The sequence below is a fragment of the Xiphophorus maculatus genome, chromosome 2, assembly GCF_002775205.1.
Source record: "Xiphophorus maculatus strain JP 163 A chromosome 2, X_maculatus-5.0-male, whole genome shotgun sequence".
NCBI classification, from domain to species: Eukaryota; Metazoa; Chordata; class Actinopteri; order Cyprinodontiformes; family Poeciliidae; genus Xiphophorus; species Xiphophorus maculatus.
In genome coordinates this window covers 23,851,049-23,870,078 of record NC_036444.1, presented here as the reverse complement: position 1 = coordinate 23,870,078, position 19,030 = coordinate 23,851,049, and the positions used below count along the sequence as shown (strand labels likewise).

Below are 19,030 nucleotides of genomic sequence, written 5' to 3'. Positions count from 1 at the left end.
TGCATATTTATTGCGGTTTGATTTGGACGCACAATGCTCTGGATAATGCGTCACTTTGAGCGCCTCGTGTCTTTGCGGCGTGTTCGTCTCTGCCTTGTTCTGCTGCGACTGTGCTGAAAATAAACTAGACAGTAACAGCTTTTCTAATCCAGTTGGTGGGTTTAATGCCAACTGTGAAGAGAAGACATACTTTTTCATGGGCAAACTGAGACTGCTCAGCCCGTCAGCGAATCCTATCCTCCTTTGTTGTAGGATCAGTTGGAGGTTTTGTATTTGATGCAAAGTAAGTCACTCCATGTGGGTTGCTATGCAACAAAAGAAAAAAGAAAAACAAGGCAAAACAACAAAAAAAAAACGCATCACCCTATTTTTTTACGATTGCTTTAATGTTCCACATTAGACGTTTTATTTGTGATGAAAATAACCGCAGGCATCCCAAAGGCCTTGGCTTCTCTGTAACAGCCAATTTAGTTTATTTTGGACGAGGAAAATTTACTGTATGAAGCAAAAAATGGATAAAAAGTCTTTGAAAGCTGCGTTGTATGCAAGACAAATGTCCAAAACGCCATTGTTGATATCCTTAACTGTGGGAGGAAAAAAAGAAAAGGGTCGTATGTGTTCATATTTCCTGTGGTGGCTCTTAATACGGCTCACCCCCCTGGGTGGCAACAGCTGGGGGCAACACATGAACTCAGTGGGGGAAAAAACCTCATAAAATATTAGTATTTGAAAAACCGGTTTTTTATTGCTTATTTGCATATCTAGTGAACAGGGAGTGAGGCACCTGAGAAAAACCGCATCTGGCTAATGCGGACAAAGATTATATTTGATTCCTAGCATCCAATACAGTCATAACTCATTTTGTGAAGCAAAAGTCCTTGCACAACTTTCTAAACAAGCATAATACTGCGTTTAAAGGGGCAGTATTATGTATTTTCCAGACACATAGCTCTATTTTACAGCACAATCCAGCAGGGCTGCACCAATAACAGATTTCTGGACGATCGCCGATTACCGATCTTTAAAAAGCCTGACCTGCCGATTCCGATCACCGATTTCCCATTAATTAAGGAACACAGCAATTTTCCTCCATTATGCCATTTGCAATCGTTCTTACAAGGGCTGCACTGAGAAGTAGCTTGCATGCTAACTTGTTTGCCCTCATATGTCTAGCTTATTTCTATGAAATGTTACAAAATAAAACATATTATAGCACAGTATAGACAGAAATGTGTCGACTACAAGCAGTTTCATCAAACCATTATTGTCTTAAACTACTGTGGTCTTCTTCAGAGCATGTAGTGAATCAATGCAACCCTGTTTGGTTTGCACACCTCAGCAGATTTCCATCAAAGTAAGGATTGTTCACAGGTGCCACTGCACACATGTCCTTGCCTCTGAACTCTAAACCACAATGTCTCCCTCTTGCCTCATAAACAACAGCTGGCTCTAGTAGTCCATCTGCTACCTGTTAAATTCCCCTAAGCAGTACTCACAGCTCTAGCATACTATTACCTCGACTCCTTCCAGGGATACCATGAGCCATCGCTGCTGCTTTTACAGCGGATGGCAATAATAGCAGTTTGAACTGTTAAATGGCATACTCAGACTCATGAGTCGGCTTTTAATTCTGTGTCTCTGCATTTAGCTTTTTTTATTTTCAAAAGCAGCAGGGGGTTGAAAATAAACGTACCGATTACTTCTATGGCTGTTTTTATATCTCCAAGTGCATTGAGGAAAATTAAGTTCCCAGCTGGTCTTATTAATTAGCCCTCCAGTGTTGATTTACTGCAAACATGTTTTTATTTGTTAAAAAGCTAAACACTGCCCAGGCTATCGGGCATAGCGCTATTTAAACTGGAATACAGTCTTAGAGTTTCACATTTATTTCAGTCTTGCTTTCCACTGAGATTTAAAAAGCACAAGGTAGAATATGCTGTTAAAAATCCTGACGTGCTCCTCTTCCTACACACTGTCTACTGTAGTGTTACACTATAGTAGACAGTCCAAATAAAGTTAAAAAGGACTACTACTGCACATAATTGTTACAAAGAACGTTCACCTCATTTTAAATTTATGTTTTATGGTGCATCTGTTACTTTTACAGTTTCATTTTGGCTTCCTTTTTATTCAAAACATAACAGCAAGGTGGAATCTGTGTGCTTTTGTAGTTATCCATCCATCGTCTATACCAACTTATCCTTGCCAGTGGCTATATCCAACGGGCGTTGGACGAGAAGCGGGATACAGAACCCTAACAGAGCTACAAACTCCACTATAAAGTTACATTTTTCACCTAATACAACCAGATTATTTATATCTTCGAACTAGACATGCAGAAATCAAACTTTTGTGGCTATTTTCCAGTCTCCAGGTTTCGCTGAGTTTTGACCTGCCACTATCAATTTCAGCAGATTCCAATTTGTCTTAAGGAGGTAAATAATAACATGCATAAAAGAAAAGAATATCTTCCTGTCTGAGCAGTTAGACTGTACAAATGATCAAATTCATCCCTTAATTTCAACTTTGTCTCCAAACAATTGCAAAAACAACTTTGACACTTCGTCCTCCAATACAGGTTTCCAAAAGGAGGAGTGTTGTTCATCACTTGGTACAGCTTTCCTATGGTGGATTCACTAATCACAACAGTGGATCACTGGCACCCATAAACACAAACAGTTTCATTGAAAGGGTTTGTGAACAAAGCATTAGGATGACTTGACAGCTCGTCATTTAGCTATGCTCAAAGTTTTCACTTCTTTGTTCTATCTTTACCTTCCTCAGCCTGTTATCAAAGCAGAGGTGCAGAAAAATGATTGATTCTTTTGCGAATCTTAATTCCTAGTTCTACTAATTCTGAATCAATTCAAAATGATCAAAAATCTATTTTAAAATGCGTTTAAGTTGTATGTCTTAAACGTACAATTTTAATTTGCAACTATACTGCATATCCTAATACGTGCCCAATTGGCCATCATGCCCATCGTATGTATTTTGAACAATTCTTTGATATTTTGTTTATTTAACTCTCCATCCGGATGAGCGCAGCAAATGTCACTGTTGCACAGTTCTCGAAACCACTACCATTTGAATAGAAAAATCGGTATTCTAATTAATGGTAGTTTCTGAACTGAATCATGACCCTAAAAACTGGAATCAAAAAATCTGCGTCTCTACAAAACAGGCTTTTCCATTTCATTTTGACCCACTACTGGCATGTGGCGGGCTCGATAGTGGCTGCACCACAAAGAAATACATCAAGGCAATTGTCGAGCATTAAAACTTCAGTTGTTACAATTAATACTATAAGTCATGTGAGTTAGTTTGTGTGTTATTCCTGCTTGAAATTAGGATTAAAGTATAATAACTAAGTTCAACAATTGGTCAACCACAAGATGGTTGAAAAGAGGTCCACCAAGTGACCGTCTATTGCTTGAAGGACAGTCTACATCACATAATAACAATACCCAACCAACCTTTCTTACTCAATGGCCCACAAACTGTACAGTGCAAGCCAGTGAGCTCAGCTGGTTCTAAAAATATCCCACAAGCAACACGCGCTTTAAAGTTCCAAAATGCAGTTTGGCTCTCAAAGCGTGACGTTTATGATCTAGATAATGTCAGAGATTACAGAGTAAGCCTGTCTTGAAAGCCTGTGTTTTTTTTTTAAACATGGTGTGTTCAATATAGTTGACGTCTGTGGTTAAGTTCAACGAGGCACAGGAAGTTTTTACACAACTACATGGCTTGGTGGAGCACCACAGACAAATCGTCACTTAAAATCCAGAGCTTAGTGGCACACTTGATGCCACACAAGCAGTCACGATTTAAATCCATACCTTCAACACACCTCGGTATTTCTAAAAATGGATTTATGAACACTGCTGACGCTAGAAAATATAATCGTTTGTGGCAAGTTTGATTTCCTTAATTTTTTTTTATTTGTCTCAATAAGGATCCCTTTTCAGGACTATTCTCTACACTGGTCAGCACAACAGGAGTGAACTGAAAAAGCTTTTTCAGATATAAAAATTAAACTCACAGTCTATTACCTAATGATAGACTGTGATCAATGAGTTGATATAAAGTTGACTGATCTAATTGCTCGACTAATGATTAATTGATAAGCAGCCATTTCCTTAAAAACTTGAGTTTTCTCTTGTATGAAGAGGGTCGAGCATCGTTTTCCATCACATAAAGGGCTAAATTTTTCATAATGTTTGGGGTTTTAAAAAAACATAATGTGAAACTAAAGGAACCTGTCAAGTATTTATATTTCAAAACAGAATAGCCTAAAGTGAATTTTCCATCCCACGCTGGACTCTAGATTCTTTCTCTTTCCTGTTCTGGTATGGCTCCACCATCTTTGTTTCTGTATCAACTGGCTCCACTAGGATTGACCAGCAGCGCCCTCTTCAGGATGGCAGCAATACTACTACACTAAAAGAAGGTCTAAGCTGGCATTATTAGATAATTGATTTAAACTAATTTTGACAATAAATAGTAAGTCAATTAATTATTTGCATCATTATTTAAAATTATGTTGAAAATGCCAGTCATCCATCTGGCAGAGATTTTACAAATGCATTTATAATCAAGCAGGTGAGCTTAAATATATCAAAAAGACAACATGTGGGTGTTGATCTAGCTCATTGCAGCAGCAGGTGCAGTTCAGCTCTCTCTAAAAATGCTTCAGGAGCAAAGGACACACAAGTGGTCTGCAGCCGGACCTCAGACTGATGTGCCTCTTACAAGTAGTTGCTGCTAATTGGCTAAGGCAGCACCATCATTCTTAACCTTCTGAGCTGACTTAAGAAGAATTCCTGCGTCAGTGTGTGTTGGACATTTATGTAAGGTTGAATATGGTGTGGGTCTAATGCACATTGACCCACAGCCACAGTTGGCAGAGGACGGCAGGTGGCACAGCAGGAGGCACCAGGTGACTCAGAGACCAAAAGGTCTCTAGGTCACTTGGTGGCTCAGATACCACAGCTGCCTTGGTGGCTTCTGACTCACAGCTGCCTTTCATAAATCATATATGTTAAAATTTTGGTTAATATTTTTAGGTCTGAATTTTATACCCTACACCTGCAATTACATATTTGTTTTAGCCTAATACATGTAGATCTAAACTACAAGAAACATATTGTAAATCATTGTCTCTTTCCCCCCCATTTTGATAGTGTGTACAGTCTGCTGCTGTGACAAGACAGATTGAGTTATCTTTTTGTGACATCACAAACTCATTTCATTTTGTGCCACAATAACTGATCACATGATTGGTTTCTTCAAGTTATTGACTTCACTAGTGCAGACAAAGCTTCTGCATAGCATAGCATAGCAGTATATAATGTTATCAGTTCACTGCTTCAACTTTTGAGTAGCATCTAGGTAAATTCGGTCACAGTGGTGGCTTAGCACAAGATATAGCGTGCCTAAGTCTTGATGTTCGTGCAACAAAATGTTTTGACAAGTTCAAAACAACTCTTCTTTAAGCTGCAATTTCATATTTCATGTTTGTAAGAGAATGATGGGATATATCAATAACAGTGTAATGGTATTGGCCAATTGTGGCAAACCTTTCTTTTCTGATTTTTCTGTTTAGTAATCATATCAAGCCCATTCTGTTTCTTATTGACTAAAGACTTAAAAGCACCAACTGAAAGTTTGATTAGTTTCACTATTTTTAGAGTGGATGTATCTTTGATAATTAAAACAAACAGCAACACAACCAATGTGGCTGACCAACATAGTTAGCTGTATCAATAAAAAAAGGAGAAAATACATCTACAGCTTTTTACTGAAAAATGACTTTTTACTTTCATTTGTTCAGTTAACTAAGTGAAATTTGGCTAGTTTCTCCTTATGACAGTGGATTTCTGAAGATTGAGCAGTCATAATTTGATCATTTGTGCTACAGTTTCCAGTAAGTAAGACATCAATCAGGAAGGATCTCTGATTTAAAGAAAAGTTTACCAAGGAAAACTGTCTTGCAGTTTAGTGTGAACACACCGCATGCAGAAAAGATTCAAGGTCTGTTAAATTACAGGGCAATCACAGAGTAGCCGTCAACCTCAGGAAATCAGTGTGGTCGAGCCATAGCTGTGGGAGCTGGCTGTTGCATGTTGTAGCCTACATTCACAAAAACATGTTTCCCTCCCCCCTCTATCCTATATTTACGACTAGTAGAAATACAGAACAAAACCAGCTCCAAAATGTTTGTTTGAGAATCTCATCCGGTTTCTGTAAGGTTACGAAACTTTTACAAAAAACTGCATTGCGACCCGTTTTTTTCTGTGTTAATTTAAAAGGCAAAGCTTCAACACTTGTGTCTCATTGTTGGCAGAGGACGGCATCCAAATGTTTCCCTGTCAGTTCATTTAGCATTGGCTTACCCTCTTGGTGCTCACACGAGTGAAGTGAAGAACAAAAAAGGTATGAAACCATGCCAATCAACACTTTAGCCTGAGAGTGTGCCTGGATTATTTTTAGGGCACAGAAAAGAAAAGCAGTACAGAGAGATAAACTGACTGGCAACCAACTTTTCTGCTCTATAAAACAGATAAATGGTCACAGAAGACATCATACTCATTAATTCTACTGAAAAATGTGAACTATCACTTACAGTACATACCTATATAAAAACAGATGTTCAATTAACAATTACATAGTGGGCAGTTTTGAGATGTGGTAGGTATCACAAGTGTGTTTTGTTTTTTCCCTCTTAGAGCTAAAAAGAAAGACTGGAGTGATAAAACCCGTGTACACTGATAAAATCCCGTGTATGCTGAAAGAAAGGAAAGTAAACCTTGAATAAACTCCCAGTTCTAAATGCCGGTGTACTGTCTGCAAGTTTTTTGCCAGTAGGAGCCCAAGCCAGCCATGCTGAAACACCCTCAATTCTAGAAATTTTCATGAGCAGCAGATTTTTGCTAAAATTTTAAGTGTTTTTCATCCTTTGCAATGTCTTCCAAAAGAGAAAGAGAGGCTGTACTGGCTGTTGCTTCTTCCTGCCTGACTGTGTGATTTGGCCTGATCTAACACTTGCAATCTACAGTAGCAGTTGCAATTGCAGTTTTACCCTGTAAATTATGTGCACACACAATACATTAGGACCCAACTAAAATCTGTTACAAACTGAACTACCAGCAAGTCATACTGAAACAGTATGGAAATATGCTAGGTTAGCCTAACATTTCAATAAATGGCTCCATGAAAACATGATGCATTTCTGAAGACTGAAGTTATATTTTGCAAGTGGTCTATAGAAACAAATCATAAAGCCACGCTTGTTTTAGGTGCTAAGTTGACAGAACATTATATTAGCGGGTATCGTTCTCCTGCAATCGATCGTTACGATTTCTGACCTTGAGACTTTTGCTGCATGTCTTCCTCCCTTCTCTCTTTGCCCATTTCCTGTCTGGTAGTAAAGGCCACAAGTGCCAATGGAATAATTAAAAAAATAAAGGAAATAAAACTCCTTATTAGGACATCAATATTATTAGTGAAAAAGTAAAACCGTTTCTGTGCTTTAAGCACTACCAGTTGTGTTCACGGAAAAAGTATCAACAAATAATTTGCTTTGGCATGAAACTGTCTTTCACTTTCCAAAGTGTAAAATTAGAATTTCCTAAGACTGTAGAAAGTCATATTATGATTAATGCTCTCTACAGACAGTAGAAAAATGTGCAGAAAATGTAAAAAAAAAAAGACAGAAGGAAAATAATAATTCCTGTGACAAAACACTGCTTTGCTACTGAGCCTTTCTGAAGAATACGCTGCTCCAAGATACATTCAGTACTATCATAGGGCAAACAGAATATTATTCTTATAAAACCAAACTAGAAAAGCTGTTAAACAGCCATGTGTGGATCTCAGGATAAACAATTTTCTGAGCAATAAAAACCGAAAATCCAACAGCTGCCTAAAAGTGACACTTTGAACAAATATTTAAACTCCAGCTTTTCTGTGCATGAGGTGCGCTCATTAAAATGTGAGCCAGCTTGTCCAACGCAAACACATCCTGTTAAATTAAAGGGTGTCCCATCAGTCTAATCCTCTGACAGCGGTGATGCAGGTTATCAGGCCTACGACTCCACCTCTGCTGCTTCTCGCACAGTCCCCTTCCTCCAAAACTCAAGGAAATTTCTCTGGGAATCTCTTAAAGCCTTGTGTGATCGTTACGTCTGCGAGCCCATGTGGCCCTGCGAGAAAGCGTCCGGGGGCAACAGTTGGTGGAGGCTCGGCAGACGAGAAACGAACATAGACGGCGACGCAAGCTGGAAGCACACTACTCACGGAGCGCTGGTGTGAATCCGGTCTGTGGTCAGGCGGATGAATGAGCCACATGAAAAGCCTGGTGGGGAAGAAGCCGGAGCATGAATGAGCGGAGGAAACGGAGGCAGAGCTTAAGAGCGACGCGACGACGAAGGGAGGGAACGAGCGTGGAGCGAGATAGGCACGGAAAATTGTTGGGAGAGAAAAACCCACTAAGGCAAGTTTTGTTTTAGGGGTAAACAGCAGAAAAACTCAAAAGATAAAGCTGGTGAGAGAAGTAGTATAAGATGAAGTCAGCTAGACATGACATAGAATTCCCTTCCTGGAAGTAATTATAGCTCACGCTCAATCCCAGTGTCCACCGAACTCCTTCAGCAGTCACCGGGGCTTGTTAACTCCTCATGTTGCATAGAGGGGATTAAAAAAAGACAAAAAAAAACCCTGAAAGAAAGAGGCTAAGAGCAATACTCCCAGCAGAACTGAAGTCCCAAAGAGCCCTATCAGTTCCATGATGCCTGTTAACCATACATCTCACAGGCATGGAGAGAGTCAAGCAGCTGTCCGCCTGCCAGTGATATGGATTAAAGCACAAGAAGCTCCTGGTCGGCCTAATGCTAATTTAATAGATGTGTCAGCAGCCAAACGGTTTGTTATATACAGAGTCTAGACAGAGAATGTGACCCGGTACGTCTCTGACGAGGTGCATGGAATAAAAATGAAACAAGTGAAGAAAAGTATTATATCAGAACTGAAGGATGTTTGATTGATGTTTGGAGTGAGCTAACAAAGAGTTTAAAAAAGCAGAGAGAAATAAATTCAGTGATTTTATGGGGGTCGTCACTGTAGTGCCATGCAGTCAGGTATCTTTTACAGCTAAGTTATATTCTCTACCATAACTTACAAATAGGCCTGTCATGATAACAAATTTTGCGGTCGATAAATTGCCCCAGAACTTATCGAGATAAACGATAAAATTGTTGAGAACATTTTCAAGTAATACAATAGTAATAACATAACAACGCAAGAACACATTCTCGAAGATCAACTTTAAATTCTAGTGAACATTTAAACACTGGAACTTGAAGGCATTTGGATCATCCAAAATAAATAAAGAAAACAGAAACAACAAATAAAATAAATTATGAAGACAAAATTATCTTTCAAATAAAGGGATAGCTGAGACCAAAACACCAGGCTGAAGACTTTTATCATTCGGTTTTTGATAAAAAGAGAGAAAAAGGAGAAAACCGATAAATCAACCAAATGAAATTATCGAGTTTCTTTTAGTTTTTTAGTAAATAACTGATTTATTGTTTATTGTGGCAGGCCTACTTACAAGCACTGGATCTGTGAGATTTCTTCTTCTCTTTTTTTACTTGATTCACTTTATAATAATTGATAAAAGTAGATTGTAGGTTCTTTATTTTATGGTAAACCATTTTGTTTTTATAGGATTCCCTTTCTGGAAGTGATTATAATTCAATTGCTTATTGTGACAAGATCAGCTACAACACTCTCTGTGATTAATAGTTTTCATGAATTGAGTTGAATTCAAGACTTAAAATTTGCAGCTCAAACAAAAAAAATAACCCAATACATCTGCAGCTGTTTCATGCAGCAAAATGGTGGCTCTTTTTGTAGGTCTAATCACATAAAATCCCCAATAAAGTAAAATTATTATTAATGTTTGTTGTTCTAATGTGACAAAATATTTTTTTTAAAGTACAGTATATAGCAAATCTCTGTGAAATGTCCTTAAGCAAATACCATCAAGATAACCCTTAGAGTGTCATGAACCTATGAGCCAACACATACAAACTCAGTCTAAAAAAAACAATCTTTTTTTTTTGCTTTGTTTTTTTTCCCCACAGATGGTTTGCCGGTTAAGTTTCCACTGCTGCCTCCACAGTTCGTCACTTCTGTGAGACTTTAAAGACTTTCGGTAAATCAAAATGTTCGCTCTCATTCCAATCGAAACAAACCAGAGGAATTCTCGCTGAAACACTCAAAACATTTTGGAGACAAAGACAACTGATGGATGCCAGCTTCTCTGGTGTTTAGTCTCGGCGGCACTTTGGCAGTTCATTTCGCTTTAAGCAGGGCGTTTTTCTGGAGGTGGTGTGCATGCAGATGTGACAGCAGTGGGCGGCTGACCTGCTCTGGGGTAAGCGCCCCCATCACCTGACATCTGGCTTTTTACACAGCAGGGCCGATATTAAAATAAAGAGTCAGGTCACAGTAGGTGGAAGGGCCACACGAGGTCAACATGTGCACAAAAAAAAAGCAGCAACTTCTGCAATGACGGTGACTTTTTATTGGGGTTGAAGTGGAAATGAAATGTCCCTGTAGGCTGCATTTTTAATGTTGCTGTTGGCATAAAAGACAAAAAATAACACAAAAAACTGCAAAGAGGCAGAAAAAAAACTAGTACTTCTCTGGGATCGGATGAAAGATAAATCCTTGAACACGTTATCAATCTAATCACTCTATTATGCAAGACTAAGTGATAATAAGGGGGCTTTCCTTCCTGATGATGATTTACAGAAACCAAACGGCACTACTTGTTGGAGAAAGGCCAGAACCAAACAGGCTTGTATTGACTTAATGTGTTCTGTTGTGGTTTTATGACACCAGCACAAAAAAAGTGAATAACTATGCAGTGGAAATAATAGAATATGTTGTTTCTAAAATGCATTGTTTTTGTATCATCACCTTACGGTTGCAGGTACTGGTAGGTTGGCAGTAGTTTTGCTATGTTCAGATTATGATTTGCACAGTGCTCAGATGTTCAAAGCTTCACACAGCTCCTCAATGTTGACAGAAAAAATATTTGAAATTTCTCCTGAAAAACAGAATAGTTGTCTAATTATGACCTGCTTGTGTATCTTCCAAATATCCAGGATCCAGAGATTCGTGCTGTTTTTTTGTTTTCAGAGGCTACCTGAGTTTTTCAGTCTTTAGTGAGTCAGCTGCTACAAACCACATGTTACCACACATAATGTCAGATTGCTTCTGGGAAAAATGCCTGTGGTTAGGCACCATTATATATGGCCTATATATGGCCAACCTGCCCATTATGGTTCACCCCTCTTTCATTTGTGAATGTGAGCTCTGTGTTTGTATGCGAGTCAAAACTCCATGCATAACTATTCCTGTCATCTGTGCTCTCACACACAAACACACACACTCACGGAAAACACAACCACATCCTCCACTTGAACTTGTTTTTCATCACATATGTGTGGACATCATGGAGAATCTGTGGAGGAAACTAAAGATTAGGGTGATGACAAGGAGGCCCTCCAACCTCACATACCAGTGAAAACATGCAAAAAGCTGGTCAGCTATTATGAAAAATGAGAATTTTCCTGTTGCTAGCTGCAAAAGGTTTTATTTATTTTTTTAGCATGTAGCATTTTATGGCAAGTAAGTAAAAACAGAAGAATTTACATATCGGCGATAACATCAATGTCGGCCGACGTTAGTCATTTTTTTCATATATATTGGTCTCAGTCTTGTAAATTAATCCAGGCCGATATTAGTCCAGGGTTCATGCGTGTTTCATCAATCCGAACTTTTTTAAAGACTTTTATGAATGAAATGTCGGACCTAAATATTCACAGCCGACAAGTCTTCTAGTCAACTGCTGATAAATTTGGACTTATCCATGATGCATGCAAAAAAGCTAGCTTGCGTATATTAGCTGCTAGTTAGCGGTAGCCTCAACCGTCTCGAGTCAGAGAACTCAATAAAGATCTCTGTGCACAACTCAAACGTTCTCCCTAATAGAAAAGTCCCATGAGAAAAGAAAACGATACATAGAATAGTATAAAATAGTCCTGCCTCGTCAGAATTTAAGACCTGTGATTAATGTTTTTAAGGTCAACTTATTTTTAAATGAATTTAACACTTTTATAGACTTTAAGGATGTGTGGAATCTTAGTGGTGAGGTCATTTTATCCACCGTGTCGAAGGAGTAGTATCTGTAAATATTGGTTATCGGCCGTAATGGCAATATTGACATCAAATATCGGCACAAAATTTTCACATCGCTGCATCCACAAAAATTTTAAAAATTCATTTTCAACTTTCGAACTGATAATTTTACTACATTTAACCAGAAACAAGCTTCTTGGTGGAGCCAATCTAAATTGGCTCCATCGATTTTATTTTACTCTTTATGGTGGTATTGGTAGCGAATGAGACTGTTTTGGCTGCTGAAGTTTTCCATTTGTGTAATGCAACCTGCTCTGCATGTTGTGTTCACTGTGTTCCTAGCTTAGGGGAAGACTGTACAGAGCGGGACAAAAACTCATGAAATTTAATCAGGCAAACATCTGATCTGACATGACTCAAAAAACACACACTTTTATTACAATGTACACACCATAGCAGCCCCAGGATGCCTTTGACTCCCTGTGAAAACATTAAGAGCTTCTAGGATTTAAATCGCTGCCGCTATGAGAATAACTCAACAGGTGAGTGTGAGTTTCAGTGATGACAATGAAATGGAAGAATGTTAAATGGAGAAAGGAGAATGACAAACAAAAACAGTTCAGTTTCTTGGCCTGCTTGTGTCCCTGGTTGGTGCTTTTCTTCTTCGGTTCTGCCACCGAGCCAGCTGACGTTCGTTCTGTTTGAGCCCAATCAGAGCTGCTCCAGGGTGGACACAGTGGAGGACAGCATGTCTTTTACTTTTATTTGTCAGGAAGTGGGGGAAAAAAATCACAAAAAGACCTTCAACCAAAAAGAGCAGTGGAAAATACAAAAATTCAAATCCACCTCCTGTAAATCCATTAAATACTGTCTTTGGTTTCAAAAAAATTATCTTTTTTTTTTTTCAATAAAAATATCACAATGAGCTAAAACAGCTGAATAGACAATAGTGGATTAAAACTCAAACAGCACAAAAGTCTCAAGTCCCCCGCTATTATTATCCCTATCAGTTTGCAGCATTCTGCTGCTTTTTAAATCTGCCCTTCTTTTTCAGCTGCATGGCATGCAATTATTAACGAGATCAAAGCGAATGAAAGGGCTTCTGCGTCAGCGAGGTTGAGCTCGGGGAGCCGACTGACACCAAGTGATAACGCCAAAGCACTGGATTGTTTTTGCCTCTGCATGCAGTGCCATCCATGCGAACTATGAGCTTTGTAGCTGCTAACTAAGAGTTGCTGTCAGTTGTCATCTTCGGCAGTAATTCAAATACAGCCTGAACTTTTGCATAGCCACATTAAAACTATTAAGAAGTCTTCAACTCTGCGAAGTGATGCGAACTATGAAATAAAAACAATTAAGGAAGCTGAAAAAATAAGGTTAGAGACATGAATATGATTCTGTCCTTTGGAAGCAGGTTTATCCTCTAAACACCACACTGCACTGAACAGCAATCCAACCAATCCAAGATAATCAGCTGATTTCTCAACCTTGATTTCCTTAATTCTGTGTGATTGATAATCGGCTGATGCTTACATCCACTGAACAAATAGGAAAAAAAAGTGATTTTAACATTAATTCAATAAAAACATCTTTAGAAACCTGTACAAGTCAGTCTGTTTTTGTGATAACCTCAAGCTAAGAGGGGACAGGGTGAGCTCACAATGCTATCTCAAAACTATTTTGCTTGCATTGCGAGCAAATATTTACCCAATAAATTTACCCAGTAAATGCAACTGGGTACAAATGAATAAATATGATGAAAAGTTGTCACCTTATGTTGAAAGGAATAGCTCTCGCTAGACTTAAACTGCTGCTTTTCTAACTTCCTGCAACAGCCAGCTGTGTTATATTGTTACCACTTTAGTCTATACAAGTGTCCAGTTTCTGCCATACTTTTAATTGCCTCCTCCTGTATTACAATAATATTGTTAACACTTTTCTTACCATCATATAAAAATGTTTTCCTGCTGCATTATTGTTTAATAGTAATATTAGCATTGGATTTAAACGTTATATCAGATCTTACAGCTTAGCTAAAACCATCGCTAAGGTGGCTTATTAATGTAAAATTGCTTCATAAAAACAGTTAAAAGTAATATTTTTAAAATTTACTTCAAAAGGAGTTCTATGTGGGAATCATTTGTCCTGATATGAGACATACAGTATATTACTTGTGTTACACTGCTATGCATAACTTAAAGAGTAATAAAACTTACCACAAGACATGGAGCTTGTAATTCTTAAGATGAAGTGATATAAAATGGCCACTTCAGATGGCCATTTGGACCTTTTTGACATTCAAAGCGGCAGAAAAAGCCCTTTCCTAACCATAAGCAGGTCAAAGGACAGCAATAGAAGCAGAATGACGACAGATCAGCTTCGACACGTTTTGGAGCCAGAGGAGGGCATCGTGTCATAAAATATTCAGTCGAGACAGATATATGATAGCCTAACTAGATCACAGAGAATAAAGCAGTGAGAGTGATAAAATGGAGCAAAGTTAATCTGAGTGAACAATTCTGACTCACAGTTCAGGTATGCATACATGGAGCCAGGCTTGAAAAACCATTATCTAGCAGGGCAACCGTGTCTGGCTCCCTTTTGAGAACAACACAGAGCTCTAACGAGAGAGGTGCAAGTTTGAAAAGTACAAAGAAGTACAAGGAGGATTTGGATAATTGATGTCCAGGATAAGGACGTTTTGGAGTTTTGCAAGGCGCAGCATTTTTCTTTATGCAGTTATGTATATTCTTCATGCTGCTGCACAATAAAATTAAAGTAACACACAAAATATCGGTAGATTTAGGTTCCTTTTTCTACTTTTCTATTGGAAAGTGCTTCCCAATTGTTTCTTTGGGCTAAGGGAAACAGCTTTTAAGCCTGAATTTTTCAGACCACTGATTATTACCACTGGTATATCATATTTTATCTCAATAAATGAGATTAAAAATTGTCTTTAACTCTTACGCTCGTATTTTAAAAATCAAAAGTGAAAAAAGTGAAACTTCACACATTTTCGTCATTAAACGTGCAAAAGCTACAAATATAAAAAAGTTAGTTTTCAAAGGTCAAATAATGGATTTTTAAATGTTCTTCAAATATTGACCATTAATAATGAGTACTACAAGTCAAATGGTTGGAAAACACCCGCTAAACTTTTCCATTGGTAAGATAAACAACAACAATTTGGCTGTTAGAAATATACGTGAAATACTGTAAAACAGCTGTGAGAAACAGAAACACTAGCTGTGTTTTCATTACAAATGAGCGCAAAAGTTAGTTGATATTCCACAAAGTCGAAAAAACACGATTTCAAAACTAATGTTTCCGTTAAACAAAAAATGCAATTAAAATCACACATGAATAAGCTTGTTCATAGGATATGTCATTAAAAAACACATCGTGCTGTCACACACTTTTCGTCGTCTACTTTGTCATTTCTGCCAGTAGTAACATCTGGTTGTTGATCATGTGACTCATTTGATGCAAAAACAAATTTTCCATTGTAGTTTTGCAAAATACAGTAATTTCGACACAGCCAAAAAAAATCCCACCTCATCCTAGCGTCAACATTTTTTATTAACAAGCGAGCCGTGTTTACATTTAGCAAATTTATTTTCGTAATTCCAAACTGGTCAATGGAAACGCAGCTGCTGGTACTATGGAAACACCTTTATGAAGATAATGCTGATTAAAACTAAAGCTGGAAAATTGTCAGTTATGTCTTCACCTGACTGCAGGCTGAATACCGTATGAAACAATGGTATTTTTAATAAAATTTATCATATCACAATAATCTAATAATTTATCTTCAATTTGTCCCATTAAAAATGTCAAGTGGTAACAAGATGTGACACTGATTAGACCTGGAGAGGTATAAATAAGGTACACAGCAGACATTTACTGTAAGTCCCACAAACACAGTACAGGAAACCAAAAACTGTGATAGTGAAGAAAAACTTAACGGTCATACTCTGTCTTTGTGTAAGCTGTCAAACTTCCAGAGAGGTTCACTGGAAGTGGATCCTCCATCATGATCAACTTCCATGACAAGGACAAAGTTTTGAGAGCAGCGAATGCCAAAAGCAGAGACAATGAGTTCCTATAAACAGCCCTGGGGGGAGAAGTGAACAAAAACAAGGGATGACAGGAAAGGGAGAATGGGGCTGTGATTGTTAAGTAGAAAATAATGTCTCTGCCCTGCCTGCTCATACTGTCCTCATTCTTTGGGCTGATTGCTGCATGTCTCTAAAAGCCTATGTTAGTCTGAAAAAGAACTGTTAAAAGTCCTCTGAGGTAGATGGCGGGGGAAAAAAGTGCAGACATGGGAGAAGACGAAAAAGCCAGACACCATGCATTTTATAACAGCGCCAAAAATCAGAAGGAAGGAAGAAACTCTCTCTAAGTTAAACGACATGATCAAGTTTAAGGTGGATTGTGAACATGTGCATGTCTAAGTCCTCAATTATAAAACTGCTTGAAACCAAATATAGCCACAGAAAGCAAAACAAAAACATGCAGCATTAGGAATAGGCTGCTTACTATAAATTCATATTGTTCCTACAGTTCAAAGTGAGATGCTAGAGAACGTGCCAGAGAGTTGGGCGTGTTCTCCAGCTGTTTGAAGGAATGGAGTTCTGCCCCTTCCCCACTTGTTGCTGCATACTGTTGGCCAGCTAACTGAAAGAAGACCAACACCCTTTCTCTTGCATAGAAGAAAAACTACTTCAGCTGTTTTGAATTATTTACGGTTGCAAAAATGGTTAATAAAGTTGGTAAATTTTTGATTGCCGGGTTGGACACAAATCATATTTTGAGTTATGTCATTAGTGTCCAGTGTGAGCATCTGTTGCTGTGAGACACTGTCCAGCTGAGTAAATATTACAATGATATGAAATGCAAGTTCATAACACCTGGAATATATTGGCCAACAACTATTGCAATGCAAACAGTTCTACATAATATGAATATTGCACTGCAATGGCAACATTTTTCAGATCTATAGTGAAGCACTACACTTAACTGTTGTAATTTAAATAACTAACATGTGGCTTGATGAGCTTTCGACAGGCTAATTGCTATTAGGAACATGAGTTAAAAACACTGTTTGTCTCTGCATTATATGCATAATGTCCACAAATAAAATTTGCACAAATATTTATGGATGGCAGCCATATTGAATTCTGACATATAAGTTGGTGAGATCTTTATCTTTCTCACATCCTGGTTATTTTGTCAACTCAAAATGTTTAACTTTTTGTTCAAACAAGCAGTGCAGGTTGAAAAAATATGCTTTGCCCCCGTTTATTACTTTTATTTTAAAGAATAAACGCTACAAATTGAGATCCAACTCTACTGGGAAACCTGTCTTAACAATATATTTGGGAAAAAGAAACATTTTATGTTCCAACAAGTTTGCAAACCACTGTTATTAAATTATTCTTTAATAATAAACAGTTATAAATTAACATTTTAGCAGCAATAGGAGTACAATGGCTTTTCTTTTTTAAAATAAAAACCAAGTTGCTAATGTTAGACATTTGTATTAAAATGTTTGGTATTGATACTGTAAACCAATGATAATTTTACTGGAGAGTATACTAGAAAATATACATCCTTGAAACATATCTTGATCAATACATCTATTAATTAATTTTATAATTTTATTTTAATAAAGCTTCATTTAACAAACTGTGACGGTTAGCAGTAAAATCTGGTTCCACTTTTCTTTTTTCTTTCAAAGACTAAAAACCATAAAACTACTTGGTTTTCCATGGAGCAAATTCAAAGACTGAAGGCGGTATTTTTATGCTTCAGCAGTTACACACAAACCTTCTGGGTAGCAAAATGAAAATATGCACCTTTGCTTTCTTGTGAAGTGCTGAGAAAACACCAACATAACCTGAGGCATCTCCTCCTTGCATCTAGTGTATTTGCCACCCGACTGCGTTTGTTTAAAAAAAACCAAAAGCTGTTCTGATCCTTTGTCTGCACCGGAAGCATTTCATTCAGGAAAAACAAATTGCATGAAACAGGGAAAGTTGGTTGTAAAAAAAAATACAAACTCAAGAAAGTGCTGAATAATCCGACCGTGGATTAGGACTGAAACAATTAATCGTCATTAATCGATTATTGAAATAATCATCAACTATTGAAGTAATCGATTAATAGTTAACTGGATTATATAGACTCAAAACAAAAGGCTATTTGCTTAAAAAAACTTATTCAGAGCTTTAATTTAGTCAAAAATGTACCAAATATATACATATATTTTGCATTTAAGATATAAATGCCTTCGTAAAACATATTTAACCCAAAACTCCTCAAGTGGCTAAAGAAATGCTCTGCTATGCTATTGCATTTTAGGAAATAAAAGGCTTATTTTCTTATTTAAAAATCTATTTGATTTATTTCCATCTTCTAATGTATTTCAAACATTGAACTGAGAAGACTTAATATTTTAATGAAAAATCTGCAAAGTGTGACAAATTTTTTATCCAAATAAACGATTAATTGTCAGAATCCTGAATAAATGAATCGATCAAGGAAATATTTTTTACTTGCAGCCCTGCCAGGGATGACAGACAGATCTGCTTTCACTCTGTTTAATAGGAATCCCATAAATAGGAGAAAGAACTGCTGGTAGTGAGAAAAAAAAAACTGGGTAGGGAATATCAAGTGTATCGCTTTTTTATATACTTCAACTCTCTTGATCGGTGCAATAGAAGAGATGAGGTAGTCATTAAAACACAGCAAGATGGTGCAGTCCATCTGCAACGCGAGTGATGCATAGAAATGAATTAATTAGAAACGTGAA

General features: G+C 37.5%; 1 protein-coding gene across 4 annotated transcripts in view; it reads right to left on the bottom strand.

Annotated features, from left to right (window-relative positions):
- peak1 (pseudopodium enriched atypical kinase 1) overlaps positions 1 to 19,030 on the bottom strand; it is a 94,763-nt gene that overhangs the window by 44,614 nt on the left and 31,119 nt on the right. Inside the window, exon 1 of one of the 4 annotated variants that reach the window (XM_023347383.1) lies at positions 8,299 to 8,390. The exons of the other annotated variants lie outside the window; for them this stretch is intronic. The gene's annotated coding sequence lies outside the window, so the exon portion shown is untranslated. Of the gene's footprint in view, positions 1 to 8,298; positions 8,391 to 19,030 lie in introns of those variants that run through there. 4 annotated transcript variants of the gene reach the window in all.